We start from the raw sequence: 20,759 nt of genomic DNA on the forward strand, positions 1-20,759 counted from the left end.
TGTTGAGCCAGGCCATCGTGCCACTGAATTTGATAGGTACATGTAGGCATCATGTATAACTTGCACATTAATAGAATGCAGATGCTTTCTATTTACATACACAAATTCATAAACTTAAGGAGCCCTTATAGCAATATGAGTGCAGTCATATTACGGACATTGCTGCAAAATGCTGTTAAATGGTGGCCTGTTCTCCCACAGTGAAGTGAAATGTTATGTGTCGACTGATCATATTAACAATGCCACCCAGGATGGCAGGTATTGTTGTGCTTAGCACTGGCTGTGATGTCACAGACCTACAGATAATATTATAGGAATATGTTTTTTCTAAAAGTGGCTTCACGCAGAGAGTTAATTAACGGTTGATTATGTTGAACACATATCTGTCAGCTAATTTGCGCTGGTAAGAGCTGGTTGCCGGGAACCCCACCACATAGATCCAAGAGGAATGCTCTAGGGAGACTAAATTGGCATATTATGCAGTCATCATCATGGGCCAGCTAAAATTGTTGATCCCTAAAAATGTGTTCCCTCCTAATTCTCCCATTTGCAAGGTCTTCCAGCAGTGCCAATGGATCCGTCGTGCAATGTTATGCACATGTTTCACTACGATATTTAAATGTTTTCAGCAATCATTGTTGCCCCACACCTCGTCACAATTTATGTGTTAATCTGTGGTACACATCACCCTGGTGATCACTGGGGAGAGGAATGTGATAGTGAGATAACTTTTGACTTTGATTTAAGGTTTAAGTTGGCTTATAGGCCTTTTTGTATTTATTTTAAAGGGGCTTATGTAAATTTAAGGTTCACCAGCGCAAGTATAAATAAAACTGAGGTTTTGAATGTGTATGATGAAGTTGATCTATTACTAAAGTTTGATATAGAGTGAAATTGAATGTCTGAGAGGAATCATAATGCAGTGTGGCATCAATTCCCCACCTCTCCATCTGGGGCTCCGGTTTTACTTGTCTTCAAAGCTTACACATGGGCCAGTTTGTGTGAGGGGCCACACATTCTCCCATCAAGTTTGTTTCATATAGATCACAACCTTTGCATGGAAAGTGACGTTTGCCAGTTTCAGGCCCTGTTTTGTGCCTACGACACTTTAATAAAAGAAACCCCAGGTGAGTGTGATTACTGGATGTGGAAAAGCTGAGGGTGAACAGGCAACAAAGGCACTGAGGGAGGGAGAACTTATACCAAACACAAGGTGCAAGGGAACACATGGGGAAATAACTGATTGGAATTAACACAGCATTTGGGATAAAATCAATTAATAGAATCAGACAAAAAATGTCCACTTAGAAAACACACTAATTAACACAAGAGCAACCTGAACACAAAAGTCCTTCATATCATAACTCTTGCTAGTGTGAGCTCTGTCTCTTATGAAATACTCCTTAAAAAACAGCTTCAAATTTAGTTTTATAATGGGTTGTGTGATTAATGTAAAATGCCTGTTAAACATCCTAAGAGCTGCTGCTCCCATTTTGTCCTCCTGGAAAAATTACAACTCCCATTAGTCTCCCAGCAACCAACTATTAGGCACAATTTGGGTTCCTTCACCTTCTGACCTGGGACCCCAAAGCATGCTGATCTCTATGACCAAAGGGGGTGATTATTGCACTGTATTATTATGTGGTGTTTATGGTAGTGTTCATTTCAGCTGCTTGGGGATATTCTTTGATTAAAGCAGAGCCATACCAGTGTGAAGCATCTAAAGATGTTGAGAGACTGTGAGACTGATAAAAAACAAAAATCAAATAAAATTATTGAAATACTTTTAAACTCAAACATGCTGTCAGTCAGCTAATCAAAGGTTTATGACCACAGCCTTAAAAAGTAAAATTCTGCACATAAATCTGGTTTTGTTTCTTACCTTATTTACTGTCAAGCATTCACACTAACATGACTTGGTTAGGGCAAAGCATAGCAGAATTGTTCACACAAGCGAGACGTTTTTCAAGGTATCTTCACAGTGAAGACAGTAAGATGGCCAGTTTAAGTTTCCCAACAGATCCTGCCTAGGCTGGATGCTTAAAGTCCATACAAGACAGAGACAGGTCCTCAACCCAAATTAAGACCATATTGAAGCAAGAAGGAATTAAAGAAAAAAAAAAACACTTTCAAAGGCCATGTTTCCTCATACATTTGCCCATTCCACAAATGTGACTCTGTAAGGTAGCACCAAATATGGTACATTAAGAGCTGGACGCAACCTTTATTTTCTGAAAATAAGAACATTTATCTGGAAAGGTCTTATGTCTTCCCATTTTACTGACATGACAAGATCTAGCTGAAGATTTTTTCTATGCAGCACCAAGGAGGATGGTCCATCCTGATCCGTCACACTTTTTCCATTATTGGAATGGAGCTTCAGGTCATGCAGGATAACAAAACTGTGAACAGCTATAAAGAGATGTTGCAGCGGACATCCCTCTAAACCGAGGCCCCTTATGTGTGACTGATGACTGTCAAAGGACTTCTTCCAAGAGAATTATGTCCCTTTTCTGGTTGATACTATATGTTCCCTTATCTAAATTCCATGTTTTTATTCCTACAGATGTCAAAGGAGTGACACCAGTAAAAAACAACAGCTTACTTGATACCGTCACCATTAATTCCCACATTAAGGGCTGAAGGAGGGAATGCTTACTACTGCAAATATGTTTTTACAGTCATTAATTTGCAAATTTAAATTTTTTGGAATTAACTTGACTAAAACCACAGAAACCTTCTTCATCACTGAAAATACATAATTCCTGTATAACATATGGACAATTCAGCTCTATCCCAGCTAAAAAGGACCATTGTATTGTGAATGATGAGCTTGTTACTGCAAAGCAATTTATTTTTCTGCAGGAGAAGAAGAGAAACCAAAGCAGTGGGAGGACACAAAGGCAAATAGAAAAACCTCACATACAGACTGCTGGGAGGCTTGCTGATCAATTATTTAGCCCATCACTTGTGTTTCCCGGAATGGTCGTGTAATGTGAGGGTGCTCAGAATGGTTGTGTTGGTGGAGCCCAGTTTGCTATCCCTCCATTAAACCTGGAACCACTAGTGTTTACTTGGAACCCCGTTTTAAACATACATACTGTTTTTTTGTTTTCTTCCTGTGTGTTAAAAAACATGTAAACGGTTGATCTACCTTATTAGAACCACTTTTTTGTGTTATAACTTATTCATGTTTGCAACTTGACGTTCCACTTTTATTTTAAAAAAGTAAATTTTCAATGAAATTATAATTTTCCAGAATGGTAAAATATGCCCACTCAGGATGATGAATGATTTAAATGATTTTAGTTGTTCTTTTTCCCTTGAATTTTCAGAGAATTCATTCACGCATTTTTTAAACCTTTTTTGAAGGCATGCAGCGCCAATGTTCTAAGCAAAGAATGGGCTGGTTTGTTGGTGCAGTTAAGCTATTTTTTTAAAATAGTTCAATATTCACATTTCTATCATGAAGGAAATGAATATACTATATCAGAGACCCTTTCAACCTTTCCATTAAGGTCCAAGAAGCTTTGCACATCTTATGACTGAATCTTTGCCCATTTTTACTTGTAAAGGAGTTCAAGCCTGAACATTAGTTTAGAATATTTACCACATATTCTCATTTTTATTTAGAGCTGAACTTTGACTAGGCAACATAAATATGGTTTGATCTGTAGCCCAACTAAAGTACCACCCTGCAACTTTTAGATGGATCTCTTTCCCAACACACCTGATTCAATGGCTGAATTTCCTCATCAGCATTCAGTCACTCAGTTCTGCAGAGGCCTGGTTAACAAGCCATTCATTTGATTCAGGTGGATTGGAGAACAGATGCATGCAAAGGTTACCGGATGGTACCTTTCAAGGACTGGACTTAACCACACCGATCTGAACCATTCCATTGTAGCTATGGCTGTATGTTCAGGTCAGCCTCTGCCCCAGTCTCAAGTAATCTGCAGCCTCTAACAGGCTTCCTTCCAAGACTGTTCTGTGTCCATTGATCCTAACTATCAAACAGTGCAGTCGGATTTAGTTTATCATTCAAATTGGTTAAAAGGTTTTCTATCTAAGGAAACCCAGCAGATTGCATCAAATCATTGACTTGCAGCAATCATTCCTCCTGGATGAGCATGTAAAGACAGTGGACAGACGCTTGCATTAACTTTGCAGCAATCCCTCATACTGAGCATGCATGTAGCAACAGTGGAGAGGAAAACTCCCTATTTCCCTAACAGGAAGAAACCTGCAGCATAACCAGGCTCAGTGTGATTGGCCAACTGCCACGACCGACTGAGGGTTTGAAAGAACATAGTAGAGACAAAAAAAGAACACAGAAGCACTGATCCAGTAGTACTTTCTATGGGAAAGAAAAATGAAACATTAATGGTTATAGATCCTTTAGAGGCTTCATGGAGAGAACGGCAGCTTAGCAGATGAACTCTGAGCCAGTTTTCAAGTCTAGAGTACATTGGAGAGCACATACAGTTAGTCACAGTGGAAGCTCAGTCAGTAGCTATGTCTAGGAGAGACAGGGTTAAACACTGAAACACAGGGCCAAGTGTATCATCTGTATAAGGTGAGCTTTAAATTGTTGGCAGCAGCAGCTTGACTGATGCTTACTAGGGCTGGGCAATAAACAGAAAATTTACCGACACCAACATTTACGGCAATCACCGACATCATTTTGCCCATGTCGGCAATTTTGGAATTTAAAAAAATGAAAAGTAATTTTTTTCGGCTATGGTCGTGTCCCTTTAAGATGCTACGTTATGTGTACAGTCTGTAGCCACCTGACTCCAACCCATTGAGTCTGCGACCAGAAATGAAAGAGACGGTGACGTTGAGAAAGTGGAGGAAATTTTAAATATTGAAGCAGCTGGTCAAAGGGGTAAAGGAGCAGCTCATTCCCAACGAAAGTGGGTTCGGCAAGGACGATGTTGAACAAATGACTGCGGCAACAAGGGTCGGCTCGGGGATGGGGGGGGGGGTTGTGGTGGCAGGTCTGGCTGGTAGTGGTTAGGTTAGTGTTACCGTTCATTTATCGTTACCAAAGTGAACTGCTCAATATATCATGATATTCATTTTAGGCCATAACGCCCAGCCCTAATGCTTACTCTGGTAAAATACTGTAGCGCTCCCCCTGATACAGTTCCCACCTTAGTGATTTTTGAAAACAAGAGTTTGGTGAACTACTGCATTTATTGTGAATAATCACTAATTTCCACTGGCTGAAAATCATACATGAAATGATTTGAAAAAGTATTTGCCTCATTACATAACTTGTCTGTTTTTGCTTTTTTTAACAACAAGCAATTTATAATGTCAGTCAGAGATAACCTAAGTAAATACAAAGTGTAGCTTTTGAAAAAAGATTTAATTTATTAAGAGAAGAAAGCTATCCAAACCAGCCTGGCCCTGTGTGAAAATGTAATTGCCCCCTCAGTGGAACCTCTTAATTTTTGTTTGTTCAAACAGGCGGTTTGCATCTTCCAAATTTGCTTTTGCCAACACATTTCGCCATTGAAAATGATAAAAACTAAAACAATTTCTTAAACTCCCCCACCCCTCCTCCCAAAACATGCATGGCAGTCAAAATCTCAGATATTTTCAGAATAATAGGTTCATTAATCCTATGTTATAACATTGTTAAAAGTGTGATGAGATGTGGCAAATAAGCAAACGCTACTGTCATAATTCTGGCTTAGTCTGCTCTTCTTATCAGCAAGTGATAATCTCTTTTAAATTGGTTAGTGTTCCTGGCACTGACTGGGCACTGACCATGCTTCCAATAACTTTGAAGTGTAGTTCATAAATATTTAAGGGCCATTCCAGAAGATTATTGTGAGGATGCTTTATTCATTCCAAAAAGAGTTTTGATGCATGTTTGGGATTATTGCTCTGTTGGAACACAAGAGCAGAGGCAGGTGATGATGATGTGTGATGGAGTCCCCTGCCTGGGCACAATTGGCACTTCTATATATAAATAAACTGAAATTAAATTGAATTGAACTGTGAAAAAAGCTGAACAAGGAGCATATACCATCCTTGCCGTTTACTGCAGCAGAGAATGGTATCTCTACTGGGACCAAGTCCCTATAATAGTTTCTCTTAAGGTTTTTGTACACGTTTACTTGGTCTCTCAATGATTGTTGAGGGCACTGTAGTCCAAAATTATTAATCATGTTTCCTACTAACAAGGCAGCAGCTTTTACTTTTTTACTTTATTTAATTATGCCTGTGCTGTGTATGCATGTTTCATTGAATGTAAATGATTGTGAATCAAGCAAAGAAGCTTCACAATAGTTTTACTTCGTTTTAATTTTTTTGTTAGAAGTTGACGTGAAATATAAAAGAGAAACAGTTTACAACTGATGAAAAAAAACATTTGGCTGAAGCCGATAATGACACATAGAGATATTTAGAAAAAAACTCTGCTCAGTCTGTCGGACTGTTTGTGTCATGATATGACATCCTAGGACTTGGTTTGTGTTTTTGTGTTAACTGTGTTTAGGTTTATGTTTTCCTTTATTGTTTATTAGTTCCACCTGTCCCCTCTGCCTCCCTGCCAGCTTGTCACACCTGTTCTTAGTTTCTGTGATTACCTGCCTTTGTTTCCTCCCTGTATATTAGTTGGTCTGTGTTCTTTGTTCCCCGCTGGTTTCTCCATCACTGTTCCTCGTCACTACCCTTGTTGATGTTCAGTTTTGCTACGTTGGAGAACTGAGTACTCATGTAGGTTTTTGGCTCTGAACTCGGTTATGTACCTGCAGTGATTTTTGTGACGCTTTTGACGGTTTTGGAATAAAACCTCAAGATTAACTCATCATGCGGCTGCCAAGCTCTTTTCTGCACTTTGGTCCGATTCAAACACTTAACGTGATAGTTTGTTGTTTTTAAACTCAGAGAAAATGTTTACCGTGGCTCAAATAAATGTGATTCTTTTCTCATCTATGTAAATTACTTTTTAAATTTTACTCTCTCACTCTCCTACCTTGGAGGCTCCATTGTAATAATTTCTTACATTGCTAAAAAGAAAACTGGAATAAAATTGATTTTCTTAGATTTTAATAGAATGGTAAGACCCTAAAAACACATTTTTTTTATTTTAATTATGCTATGAGCTATACCAATATTTAATTGCCATCCTTTCAGCCCTTCATCCCACTTAGTCTGTTGTTCTCCACTGAGCATGTGAGCCATTAGTTCAGTCTTTACTATTATACACTTTCTGTAGGGAAAACGTTGTTTAAAATAGAACATGGAGCCCCATCCTGGACTCTCCTCTTTTGTCCCATTATCAGTACTAATATTACAGTTATGAATAAATGTATACATACAAGTATGTATTACATTGAGTAAAACAATATCCTTATTTAATGAGTTTAGTTTATATATTACATATTACATGTTTTATTCAGAAAAATAAAACAGGAAACAAATCATACTTAACTGCAGATGGATCATTAATTTAGTTTATATATTACATATTACATGTTTTATTCAGAAAAATAAAACAGGAAACAAATCATACTTAACTGCAGATGGATAATTAATTAGTTACCTATTAATTCTGCACCTTTAAACAACCCAAAGCGGTATGTTTAGGATCAGAAGGTATGAAAGAAATGAGTGTCTTACTGGCACCAGGAGATATTTTCCTGGTTTATGGAGTAACACCTGTTTCTGTCTACATGTGGAACTGCACTATAGGACCGGGTACAGCCATGAGATGCAATGTGGTGATCTATAGGACCTTTTAATGTGTTCAGTAACTTTAAGATTAAATTCTTTGATTTTGACTAAGGTAAAAGACCAGATATTTTTCACATCAGGATGCAGATCCAGCTGTTTTCTATCACGGCCAGGCCATTTAACTTTACCTGTAGCTCAGGTGAAAGTCCCTCATCATGACCCTGATGATGCTCATTAGTGAACCTCCACCTCATGTCTTGCTGGGTGAATAAGTGATTAGCACTAGCTTACAGTTAGCCCATTCTGAGCCAGCTCTCAGGTTTAACGCTAACTTCAGTCTGCGTTAAGCCCCTCTGCTTCCACCTGTTCCTCAGCACGCATACTCACCAGGCTCCCACTCTCTGGTTGGCTCTGTGGCTGCTCTGAAATGAGCCGTCTCCCATATTGAAGCCCTGTTTGATGCGCTTAGTGTAACTTTCCAGGTAATTAATGTGACAGGCCAACGCTCCAGGACTGAACAGCCATTCTGGACTTCTCCAGAATAGACAGATTGCCAGTCCGTCTGAGCCTGTGCGCGTAGTTTCGCAGTCGCAGTACCACGTGTGCGCAAATAACCACTTTTTGTCTTCCTTTCCTTTACACTCATATTCAGGTTATGAAGTGGACAGTAAATATATGGAACATAATAGAAACTAATCTGATTGTTTTTAAATAAAACTGTGAAGTCTGTGAAGTTGGGGCTTAACGCATATTTTGAACAGACATGAACTTCTGAACGTCTTCTTTCGTGAGATTTGGGGCTGTTCTGAAATCATCTGGCGCCTCAGTCCCAGGGGTCCAGGTGACGAGTCTAACATAGTACCTGAGTACCACTGTATTTCGGAGCTAGTTTACATGCACTGCCATTCAGTTTGTCTGTCTGTACAGGCCTGTGTGAGCGGCATAGAAAACAAATAATCGGCTAACTTAACAATACATACAGGGGTTAGACAATGAAACTGAAACACCTGTCATTTTAGTGTGGGAGGTTTCATGGTTAAATTGGACCAGCCTGGGAGCCAGTCTTCATTGATTGCACATTGCACCATTAAGAGCGGAGTGTGAAGGTTCAATTAGCAGGGTAAGAGCACAGTTTTGTTCAAAATATTGAAATGCACACAACATTATGGGTGACATACCAGACTTCAAAAGAACAAATTGTTGGTGCACGTCTTGCTGGCGCATCTGTGACCAAGACAGCAAGTCTTTGTGATGTATCGAGAGCCACGGTATCCAGGGTAATGTCAGCATACCACCAAGAAGGACGAACCACATCCAACAGAACTAACTGTGGACGCAAGAGGAAGCTGTCTGAAAGGGATGTTCGGGTGCTAACCTGGATTGTATCCAAAAAACATAAAACCACGGCTGCCCAAATCACGGCAGAATTAAATGTGCACCTCAACTCTCCTGTTTCCACCAGAACTGTCCGTCGGGAGCTCCACAGGATATATACACGGCCGGGCTGCTATAGCCAAACCTTTGGTCACTCATGCCAATGCCAAACGTCGGTTTCAATGGCGCAAGGAGCGCAAATCTTGGGCTGTGGACAATGTGAAACATGTATTGTTCTCTGATGAGTCCACCTTTACTGTTTTCCCCACATGCGGGAGAGTTACGGTGTGGAGAAGCCCCAAAGAAGCGTACCACCCAGACTGTTGCATGCCCAGAGTGAAGCATGGGGGTGGATCAGTAATGGTTTGGGCTGCCATATCATGGCATTCTCTTGGCCCAATACTTGTGCTAGATGGCCGCGTCACTGCCAAGGATTACCAAACCATTCTTGAGGACCATGTGCATCCAATGGTTCAAACATTGTATCCTGAAGGCGGTGCCGTGTATCAGGATGACAATGCACCAATACACACAACAAGACTGGTGAAAGATTGGTTTGATGAACATGAAAGTGAAGTTGAACATCTCTCATGGCCTGCAGTCACCAGATCTAAATATTATTGAGCCACTTTGGGGTGTTTTGGAGGAGCGAATCAGGAAACGTTTTCCTCCACCAGTATCACATAGTGACTCGGCCACTATGCTGCAAGAAGAATGGCTTAAAATCCCTCTGACCACTGTGCAAGACTTGTATATGTCATTCCCAAGATGAATTGGTGCTGTATTGGCCGCAAAAGGAGGCCCTACACCATACTAATAAATTATTGTGGTCTAAAACCAGGTGTTTCAGTTTCATTGTCCAACCCCTGTATATATTTACCTCATTTAGATTTTTGCTCTTTTTACAAGGAGATGTTGTTGACAAAGAGTGAAAAATTGTTGTCTGTCCACTTTTTTGAAAGTACAACCAGCAACTGAATCAGAAGTACAGCAAACTGTGATTGCTTGGTGGAGAAAACGGGTTGGGTGATACCAAGTTTTTGGAGGAGTAGGGAGGGATACATTACCAGATGATGATGCTATTTTGCTGGCAAACGAAAATAAAATAAAATCATCAAATCATTCACGCAGGATATATTTGTAAATCTGAATGATTTTATTTTATTAGGGGGTTATACTGACTGGATCAGATTTTTGGGTGGGTCATAACCACCCCCCTCCCTCCCCCCACAAATTACGCCTTTGGCAGCAGCAACGCAACCTTTTTTGACGATATTTTCACATCAGATCCACTGAAGAGCGTGGCTTTGGCATCTGCTTTCAACATTCTCCATTTGTCAGGTGTCCCAATCACTGACATCATTTATCTTGATTTCAGAGGTTTCTTGTTCCACACAGTTTGCCAAAAAGTACTCCCATGACAACTGGCTGTGCTTTGTATGACCAGCCTCTCTGTCCCTCATCAATTTTCCAGCTCTGATCCAGGCAGCTCTGATCCTCTTCACTTCAGGAAAGTAGTGCAGACTAACGGCTGCTGTTGTAGCATTGCTGCCATTACCAGCAATGCACCGTTTCACCATATTAACGCTGTTTTTAATGCAACTTTGTCAGGCCACAGAGCTGTGTGCAGGTTGGTTCTGTTTGTGTCGGTGTTGTGTTTCCATCTCTCCACCAGCGTGCGACAGGCAGGTGCAGCTGCACAGCTGTTCACCATCAGGAGCAATCAGTGAGGAGGTTCATAAGCTGTGAAAGCTTGAAGGAGATGTCAGGTTGTTTGCTCAATTTGAATGGTAATTGGACCAACAGACTCTGCTCTGTACTTGCCTGTGTTCAACCTGCTTGTTGATAATCCTGGCTGTGTTTCCCTCTTAAGGTTGTCCTGGATTAATTGTTGAGGTTCTGCCTCATCTCCAGTTTGCTGTCAGTGAAAGCTCGTCTTGGATAACCCGTCATGGTTCTGCCTCCTGCCAAGTCGGTAAATACTTCAATGAATTTACCTCAGCTAAGTCACCTCCTTGGATTCACCGGACAAGCTTGCAGAATTACTTCTCGCTCCACATGCCCTGCTTGTCTTCCATCCAACACAAGTCACCAACTGGAGGAGCTCGCTCACACAGTACACCAGCTTGTCAACCTCAGCCTCTGTGGATTGCTCACTTCTCCCCAGAATCACCATATCCATCTCAAAGTGAACCTTGCATTTCCTATTCTACATTCACTGCCATTTACCGAGTTACTGATCCTTATCTCTCTCTCAGTGAATCGATCCCAGAAGCCTGACACTATGGATTCCAGATACGGCCAAAGAACAGTCTTTCAATAAACTTGTTAAATCTTTTCCTGTCTCGGAATTGTACCTGCTCAAGAGTTTCCTGGTTCAGAACATTAATATGACAGACCTATCCGACCATCCAGACTCTGAGGCACAGTTTCGGATGGCACTTTCACAGCAAGGCATTTTACTTGGAAAACACAACTCTTCTTCAGTCCTTAGATCAGCAACAGTCTTCTACAAACCGAGGTCTGGTGGAAATTTCCAGGAGTGTTCAGATTATTCCCCCTTTCTATGGGATGCCTAATCAACCCAAAACCCCTCTTCCAGTTGGCGGTTTGAATCCTGTTGCTGCCCACTCTGGTTATCGGAACATTTTCCCTCCTACACCTGAACCTTTTTCAGGACACCTGGATAAGAGTAAGGTTTCATGCTAAAATGTACGCTTCTTTTTGACAATCCAGGAATTCCTTTCCAGATGATGCCAGCCGGATAGCATACATCGTCGGACTATTGCGAGGGCAGGCATTAAGGTGGCCTGAAACCCTTATTGATGAAACAACCTATCAACTCTCTTCTCCCTAAATGAATTACTGGACCTATCCAAACAAACTTTCTCTCTCAAACACAGTAATGAAACCCTGGCAAGAAAATTATGGCATCTCAAAAAGGACCGCTGTTCTGTTGCAGAAAGGTTCACTTCTTGGCTGCAGAATCTGGCCTGAATGAACCAGCCCTTAAAGGAGTTTTCAGAAAAGCTCTTAATAAAAACATTAAGTCTAAACTAGCCAATCAAGAAGAGCCCACGACCCTGGAAGATCGGGTTAATTTATCAATATGAGTTGATAATAGTGTAATGGAAAATTCTTTTAAAATGCTCTGATCTTTCCTTCTCCTCTGATTCTGTGTTTTATCACCCAGGGGTGACCTTCCATCTACCTCTCTCCTCTGACCTCTGTGTTTTATTAGTGTTTAGTACTTAAGAGGAGATTACCTTTAAATTCATTATCAGGAGGTTTATGGTTAAACATTCCTTGAAGGGTTATGTCCCGAGAAAGAGCAGATGGGTGTTCTCCTAAATGATTTTGTTACCTCTGACCTGGGGAGGGTCTAGGAACCATAAAACTAAACTCTTTGAAGTTGAGACAACACCCTCATTTTGCTATAAATATGATTTGTACTTTGTGTTTGTGGCCCTGCTTAACTGACTTGCTCAGTTAAGCAGGGTCATTCAAACGCTGATTTCCTTTGAATAAATTTTATAAGACAAAGTCTGGACTTTTGTTGTGAGTTCATTTCTCTCCCACTTTGATAAGAAAATCCACAACAATTTTAGCGTCATGAACAAGATCTAACGTGCCAGAGGAAACCGCAAGAGGGGATACGGACGCCTGGCCAGCCTGAAGACATTGTCCTCAGTCCACCTCCATTTTACGGAGGGGGGTCCTCGTGCCTGCCTGTGGCTTCTGGCCGATTGGATCCGAATATATCTGGGTGAGAAGTTGCTCTGAATTATATAATATATATATATATATATATATAAATATTTTATTTTTATTTTTATTACACGTTAACCATCATCTCCTAACTAATTGATTAAGTTCTGGAGTTGGGAGAGGGAGGACATCGGCTGAGGGCCAGGTCACCCTGTAAGGAATACAGGGAGGTTCTTATTGGTAACAATAAGATAAAGCAAAACAAAGGGTTTTGCGGGTGTTTTTTGCAATTTTCTACACCTCATAAAGGAGAAAAGCCAGTCGGCAGACATGCCGCTGAACAGGTACAAAAAAAAAGGTTTCCGGAACCTCAAAGGCATCAGGGTGCCTCCTTCTCCTGACTGTGATTTATAAAATAATGATAGAAAAAGGTGGGGATGATTGTGTTAAATGTGCTTTAATTTGGAAGATACGTTTGGTTTTCCACAAGGTGGAAGTTTGAGTGTAAATCAGTTGAATAAAATAAAACAGTTGATGGATGGAGATTGGGAGAAAATAAAAAATAAAAAAAAGGATTAAAAAACAAGATTTAGATCAGAGAGAAATATGGGTAAAGTGTTGGAATGAATGGATTACGGAGGCTAGGGAAAGAAAGTCCAAATTGAAAAAGATGGCAGGGGGAAAAGATTTGTCTGGGGACGTGGGAAACAGGTATGACAATGCTGGTCGTGCCGTTGATGACCCCACGTTTCTACCCCCATATAGACCTAGTGATGCTTCACCCTCCTGTCCATATCCATCTTTACAGACCGAGGTGCAGGCCCTCCAGATGGCAGACCTCGATCTAGACTCCTGTCCTCCTCCAGCAGCGGGCCAACCAGCAAATCTGCCTGCAAGTCAGCCTAGACAACTCGCCAGTCCGCTTCAGCATCAGCCCGTGAGTCAACCCACACATCCACCTGCAGTACACGCTGACTTCACCGAGCACAGCGCCCCCAGCGGAGCGGAAGGTGTGAGCATGCACCAGCCTACAGATGAGCAGCGACTGGGATCATCAAAGGACCAGAAAATACCTTTCCTCTCCTCTCCTGTTAGTTTTCATGGGTTTACATGGCTATGAAGTGGAAAACAGCGAGGAGAAGATAAAAAAGAGGAAGAAGATTATCAATGCCCTATGTTGGAAGTAGCCGGAACGAATGAGCCTCAGTTGGTGTTTCGACCGTGTACTTCAGCAGACATCCAAGCTAGCGCTGTGTTACTTCTGGATCCCGTAGAAGACGGAAGAAAGTTTGCTATGGTATTTAAAGCTTTATGCCATGAAATGAGACCAACGGGCACAGAAATTCGCTGGCTCCTTGCAGCAAAAATCAAACCTGGAGATTTAGTTGGTTTGAGACTGCCACATCCTGCTGTGCGCCTTGGCGTGACGACTGGAGGTGAAAATGGTGATTTAAATCATCGTAATGGGCCATGGCACACTGCCATGGAACATTTGTGCACTGACTTGATCACAAAATTTCCACAGAGGAGTGATTGTGCCGTGCTACAACAAGTCAAACAACGTCCTGATGAAACTGTAGCTGATTTTCTTTACCGGATGGAAGAAGCGTTCAATAAACATTCAGGTATGGAACGCCCCGCTGACTTTACTGTTTTGGGCCCCTGGGAAAAGATGGTCTGTGGATATATTATGGAAGGACTTCTCCCTGAGATCGCAGCACAAACTAAGACTCTTTATGTTGGTTGGAGACATGGGGTGCGTTTTGTGGAGCTGAGAAGACATACTTTACACAGCGATGACGTTTTCAATGACAGGAAGAAGAAAAAAAGTGGACAAAAGAGAGACTGATTTGCATAACGCTGCCTTGAACCTGTACTACAGTACAAATCAACGTGGTTCTTTTCCTTGAGGACGAGGCTGTGGACGCCGGGGCAGCTGTCGGGGAAGAGGACTGTGGTCCCGCTCCGATGCTTGCCATAAATGTGGAAAGTTGGGACACTGGAGGAATGAATGTCCAGAGAAACTGCAGCGGCCTGACACCGGTAACTGACGGGGGGAGTACAGGACCCTTGATCTAGCTGCCACTCGCATTGAGGAGGGGTCTCTTAAGGAGCGTGAGGTTTCACAAACACACACACACAGTTGCATGAAAATACTGATTGACATAGGTTACTTACAGAGGCCATATTACACTTAGAAGGTGTCTCCGTAGTTTTACCAGGCACGTATCTCCATACACAGAACCCTGCTTTTAAAAGAATGACTATGTTTTCTATGATGGTGATGAAATAAATTTCTTTTTTTGTAGATTCAGGGGTGACACACTCTGTTTTATCAGCTAAATGTATCAAAGAGCAGCCAAAAGTGACTGGACGTTATGTTCATTCTGTCTCTGCTTCTGGTGAAACAGTTAGGGAAAGTTTTTCTGTTCCTCTAAAGTGTTCCACTCCACAGGGAGTGCAGTTAAAACATTCTTTTTTGGTGTCTCCTTTGTGTCCTTTAAATTTGATTGGTAGAGATTTGATGTGCAGATTAAATATTGCTATTATTTCAAACGCCGATGGACTGACAGTTCACACTCAGAAAGACTTTGACTATGACTACACTGCAGTACATTGGGCCCCATATCAACCCTTATATGCATATCAGTGGAAGCTTCCAGTTGGTCCTGTACCTCAACATTTTGTCACATTGGCAGTTAATGCTGTGACACCTGACAGTGAGATAATGGATGCAGATGATCTGCATTGTACCTCACATGTATCTGAAGGACCTGATTTTGATTATGAGGACAGTTGGTACAAAATAACAAATGAGAGAGTGCACCTCTCTGACGTGTACTGGAATGGTCACACAGCAGCTTTATCTGTGACTTTGACCTCTGAACAGCTGCATTTCTTTCAAGTTTCTGGTTCGGCGCTGCATGTATCGTTGGCCAAGTCTGAAAATATGGAATGGAAGGATGCAGGGTTTTTTGTTAGGCGTTGTCTCCTTGCCACAGATTGGAGGGAGACAGATGTCCCATATGTGTTTGTGTCTCCTTCTCAAAATGCTTTCAAAAGACATTGTCCCACTGTTGTTGCCTGTAATCGTACAGTGCAACTGTTTTTACATTCACATCTGTTTTAGCTACTGCTTCTTCTGCGGATGCAGATCTTGCAAAGCTGCCTGATTCATTGTGGGCTGCTCACAAATATGATGTTGTTATTATTCCTAAATCAAACTACAGGCCATGTCAGAAACAATACTTATTGAAAATGGAAGCTTTGGAGGGGATTCATCCTGTTTTTGATTCCCTCCTTAAAGCTGGGGTAATTGTACCCTGTCCAAATTCCCCTGTGAGAACACCATTGTTCCTTGTAAAACAAATTAGGCCCCCTGGAGAGCCTGACGAATGGAGATTTGTCATGGACCTTCAGTGTTGGAAAATTTGTATATAGTTTTTTTCTATTATCTTATATTCTGTTCCTTTTGTGTTATTTTAACTATTTTGTCTTATAATCATTCAAGATGTGTGTGAGTAATTTTGTCTGCAGGCAAAGGTCATAAAATGGAGCTGAGCTTGCGTGAACGGAAGCAGTTCAGTTGAGGAGGTCATAAAGAGGGGCTGATTGCACTGAACAAGAGGGCAAAGCTGACCCTGCAAGTTGGAGGAGACTGTGGGAAATGTGTTGTTAAAAGATAAAGGAGTTTATGACCTGTTTACGATGCAGCTGTTGTTTTCCCATCCTTTAGAGATTAATGTTCATTGTAACTAGGGACAATCCTAAATAAAAAGGGGGTTCGGAGAGATGTTGTTCAGAATGGTTGGGGACTTGTAACTGAACATATCTCTGACCGTTCTCCTCGTACGAGTTAATAACTAATACTTTGTCTCTCTCTTCTTTTCTGTGTTGTTTAACTATTGTTAGGTTGGTTAAACCTGACATAAATGTGGTCCTTCGAGCCGGATTCCAACTACGCCTGATGATTCCAGCGGGTCGGTAGATCCCAGGAAAGACCGTGCGCACGGCTGTTTTCATCAGGAAGACACACAGACCCTTTGAGGGACTGGATTTCGGCCTGCCCGCTGGGGTCAGACAGCTGACGGAACTCTGAGAGAGAGGAGAGGACAAAGTGGTGAGTTGAATCTAGATTTAAAACGTGTGACGAATGACTGGGGATCATTGCGTGAAGTAAACAAACCCTGTGAATCCTAGGCACTAACAGGTAACAGCAGTGCGCCGGATTTCTGCTTAAAGTATAAGTAAAAATACTGAAAATTCCGAGGTTAACAGCAGTGCGCCAGAGTTCTGCTTAAAGTATTAGTAAAAATACAGAAAATTCCGAGGTTAACAGCAGTGCGCCAGAGTTCTGCTTAAAGTATTAGTAAAAATACTGAAAATTCCGAGGTTAACAGCAGTGCGCCGGAGTTCTGCTTGAAGTATTAGTAAAAATACTGAAAATTCCGTGATCCAGGACGGCGGAGTCCTTTGAGTGTTAAGAAATATAAAAAAAAAAAACAACAGAAAATACTAAGAAAAATCCGCGTTTTAAATGTGTGCATGTGAGAAATAAATGGAGGATTTAAACCACTAGGTTTTTGCCTCATACCAAAGCAGTGGGATTGAAAGTGACTAACTTTTGTGGATGCAAAGGCAAATTTTCTCCACTTGGAAGAGTTGAAGTGAGAAATACCACAAAAGGAGATTTTTCTGTCACCATACTGAGCAAAAAATCCAGCATTTAGAATACCCTAGGTATTAAGATACTGGACTAAAAAAAAAAAAAAAAAAAAAAGAAAACATGGGAAAAGGGGCTAGTAAGAATAAACTAAAAAATGAATTACAATGCAAAGATTGGAAGTTCATAGAAACACAGGATCCGAGTAAACTAAAATATTTAGATAAATGGATAATCACATAGAATTATGATGGTCGACTAAACTCTCAGAAATTAGTTAATCTACATGATGCAATAATTAAAAAAACAAAACATGACCCAAGAAAAATGGAAAAAGAAGGTTATGAGGATGTAGATTATTGGTTAAAAGTAGCTAAAAGGAGAGAGGAAGGAGTAAAGAAGCGTAAGGAGGAAGAGAAAGAAAAGGGAGAAGAAAGCTGTAGGAAACAATTATTGTTTCATAGAGCAGAAGATAATGAGACTGGGTGTGTTTGGGCTCAACAGGGACAACCAGGAAATGTAGCTATACAACCACAAGGAGCACAACAGCAGGAAGCACAGAGAGATGAGCAACCACAGGCACATGTAACAGCTGTAAACTCATCTATGTATCCAGGCTTGTCCCCACGGGATCCACCACCTGAGTGTCTCACTCCACCGCAGACTAGATCAAATAAGATCTTTTTAAAATGGTCTAGACATTTTGGGAGAAGTTTTTCTCCAACTTTAACACACTCCCCAAGAATAGTTCCAACAGCTCCTAAATTAATTTATGACGAGGACCCTAGTCTAACAGAAGCATATCCCATGATACAGGTGGCCAATCCAAACGTTGGAAATAATCAACCTCCTGCCATTTTGGTATATAGAACATGGACAATGGAGGATGTTAAAAAGGCTGTGGAGGGAGTAACCTCCCCCAGAAAGGATCCCATTCAGTGTGGAGAAGATTTGGAGAGTCTTAGGAGATCTTATCATTTGAATGGTGAGGAAGTTCAACAAGTATGAATGACAGTTACAGGAACTGACTGGCATCACGTTAGGGGAAATTGGAACCCTATACACAATGACGCAGTACTTGCACATAATGATCAGGAACTAACAGACAGAGTGAGGGGATTAATCAATAGGCTTACAGTCAGGTTCAGACGCAGAGCTGACTACGCAGAAATAGCCAGAGTGAAACAAAAAGAGGAAGAACCTTTTGAAGAATATAGGATTAGACTGACAAAAGTGTTTAAAATACATAGTGGTCTACAAGAAGATGAAGACGAGCAAGGAGCTTATCGACAGCAGTTAAAAAATGCACTACATGCTGGTTCCAGGGATGCAATTAATACCTGGGTGAGGAGACATTTTATAGGGTTCCCCACAGCAAATCTAGAAGACTATGTAAATCATGCCCTCCATGCAGAAAAAGTTATGAAGGATAAAAACAAAAAAAAAGTAGGTAACACCTTTTTTCAGCAAGAAGAAGGAGAAGATGAGCAGATTTATTATTAAAGCAATAGAGGAAGAGGGAAATTTAGATATAGGGGACAAAACCGCAGGGGTCAGAGAGGGGGAGTGAGTAGAGGAAGTTACAGACAATACACCTCAGGGTGTTGGTGTTGTGGGAAAGAAGGACATCTGGCCAGAGATTGTCCTGAATGGAGAAATAATGACTCAGCATGACTAGGACAGATAACAAGTGAAATTGTTCCTAGTACCTCAGACACCAATGAAAACTAAAAACTAAAAACACAGGGGCAGGATATCCTCCTAAATTTCCAGGACCTTCTCTCCCTAGATAGCATTAAACCTGAAGTTACCTTACTGTTGAATGGAAAAGCAATCACTTTTCTTTGTGATACTGGAGCATGCAGGACCACCTGTAGAGAAACAATCCCAAATTCCAGACTTAGTGATCAGCAAATAACAATAAGGTCAGCTAGTGGGAAATTGACACAAGTCTGTGAGTCTGAACCAGTTTGGATAAGAGATCCCAATGGACAGTCATGCCAGCTATCTATTCTAATGTTCCCTGAGTGTCCGGTGAATCTATTGGGACGAGATGGATTACTACATCTGGGGTTAGCATTAATTCCAACCTCAGAAGGACATATTGTAGTAAAGAGAAAAGCAGAACTCAGTCAAGGAGATTATTTTGTGTTAAAAGGAATGGGACCACCATATTACCACTATTCACTGGATGTTCCAAATAAGCCACCCCTAGACATAGGGAAAGCTTTACTAACAGAAGGAAGAAATGTCATTACTCAACTACAAGATCAAATGACACCAGATTATCTACATATTACCATGTGGTATAAAAATACTCCTGGACAGGATAACATTTATGAAGAAGCATTAACTAAAGTAACCCCTACAAAAGTCATGGTAACTTATGTTTATGCAGATGGGAAAAGTACGTCAGTTGCTGAAATAGTGTTAGCGGAAGACACAAAGAAGCTCTATAAAATGTGGACAACTCCACACATATCTTTATTCAAGGGTAAAGAACTCAAGTGGCAGGACATGGGAAGAATCGTGCAGAAGGGAAAAGATGCCACGGACTGGCTTGCAACAACAATGAATACAGAAACTAGTGCATCCACAGGATTAACTAGGAAGCCATTATTCTGGACAGTGACGGTGCAGGAAGGGATACATTTGCATACGAAACAACAATGATAAATATTCCTTACTGAACAAGAGGAACAGTTCTTGAGTGGAGTCCCTGATAAATTATGGTCAACAGATCCTACTTACCTGTTCAAATTAGAGCAAAAACAGAATACAGGCCCAGAGTAAAACAATACCCTTTGAAATATGATGCTCGTGAAGGAATAAAACCAGTAATAAAGGATTTAATAACTGCAGGGGTGATAATAAAATGTGAGGATTCACCATGTAACACCCCCATTTTTCCAGTTAAAAAACAAGCTCCATCAACAGGATGGCGCATGGTGCTAAGACTTACAGGCAGTTAATAATGCTGTTGTTCAGAGAGCACCGTGTGTTCCTGATCCTTATACATTATTAAATTCCCTAAGACCGGATGCTAGAATATTTACTGTAGTTGATATAAGCAATGCATTTTTCTCTGTACCTGTAGATAAAGATAGTCAGTTCTGGTTTGCATTCACCTTTGAGGGACAAATATATACTTATACCAGACTACCTCAAGGTTACTGTGAAAGTCCAACTATATACTCTCTGGTAATGAGTGCAAGTATGGCCAAGTTTGACCCTCCAGGAGGTAGTCAGGTTTTACTATATGTTGATGATGTGCTATTAGCCTCGCCTGATGAGGAGACCTGTAAAAATGACACAATAGCAT

This window comes from Girardinichthys multiradiatus, chromosome 23 (assembly GCF_021462225.1).
Source record: "Girardinichthys multiradiatus isolate DD_20200921_A chromosome 23, DD_fGirMul_XY1, whole genome shotgun sequence".
Taxonomy (NCBI): Eukaryota; Metazoa; Chordata; class Actinopteri; order Cyprinodontiformes; family Goodeidae; genus Girardinichthys; species Girardinichthys multiradiatus.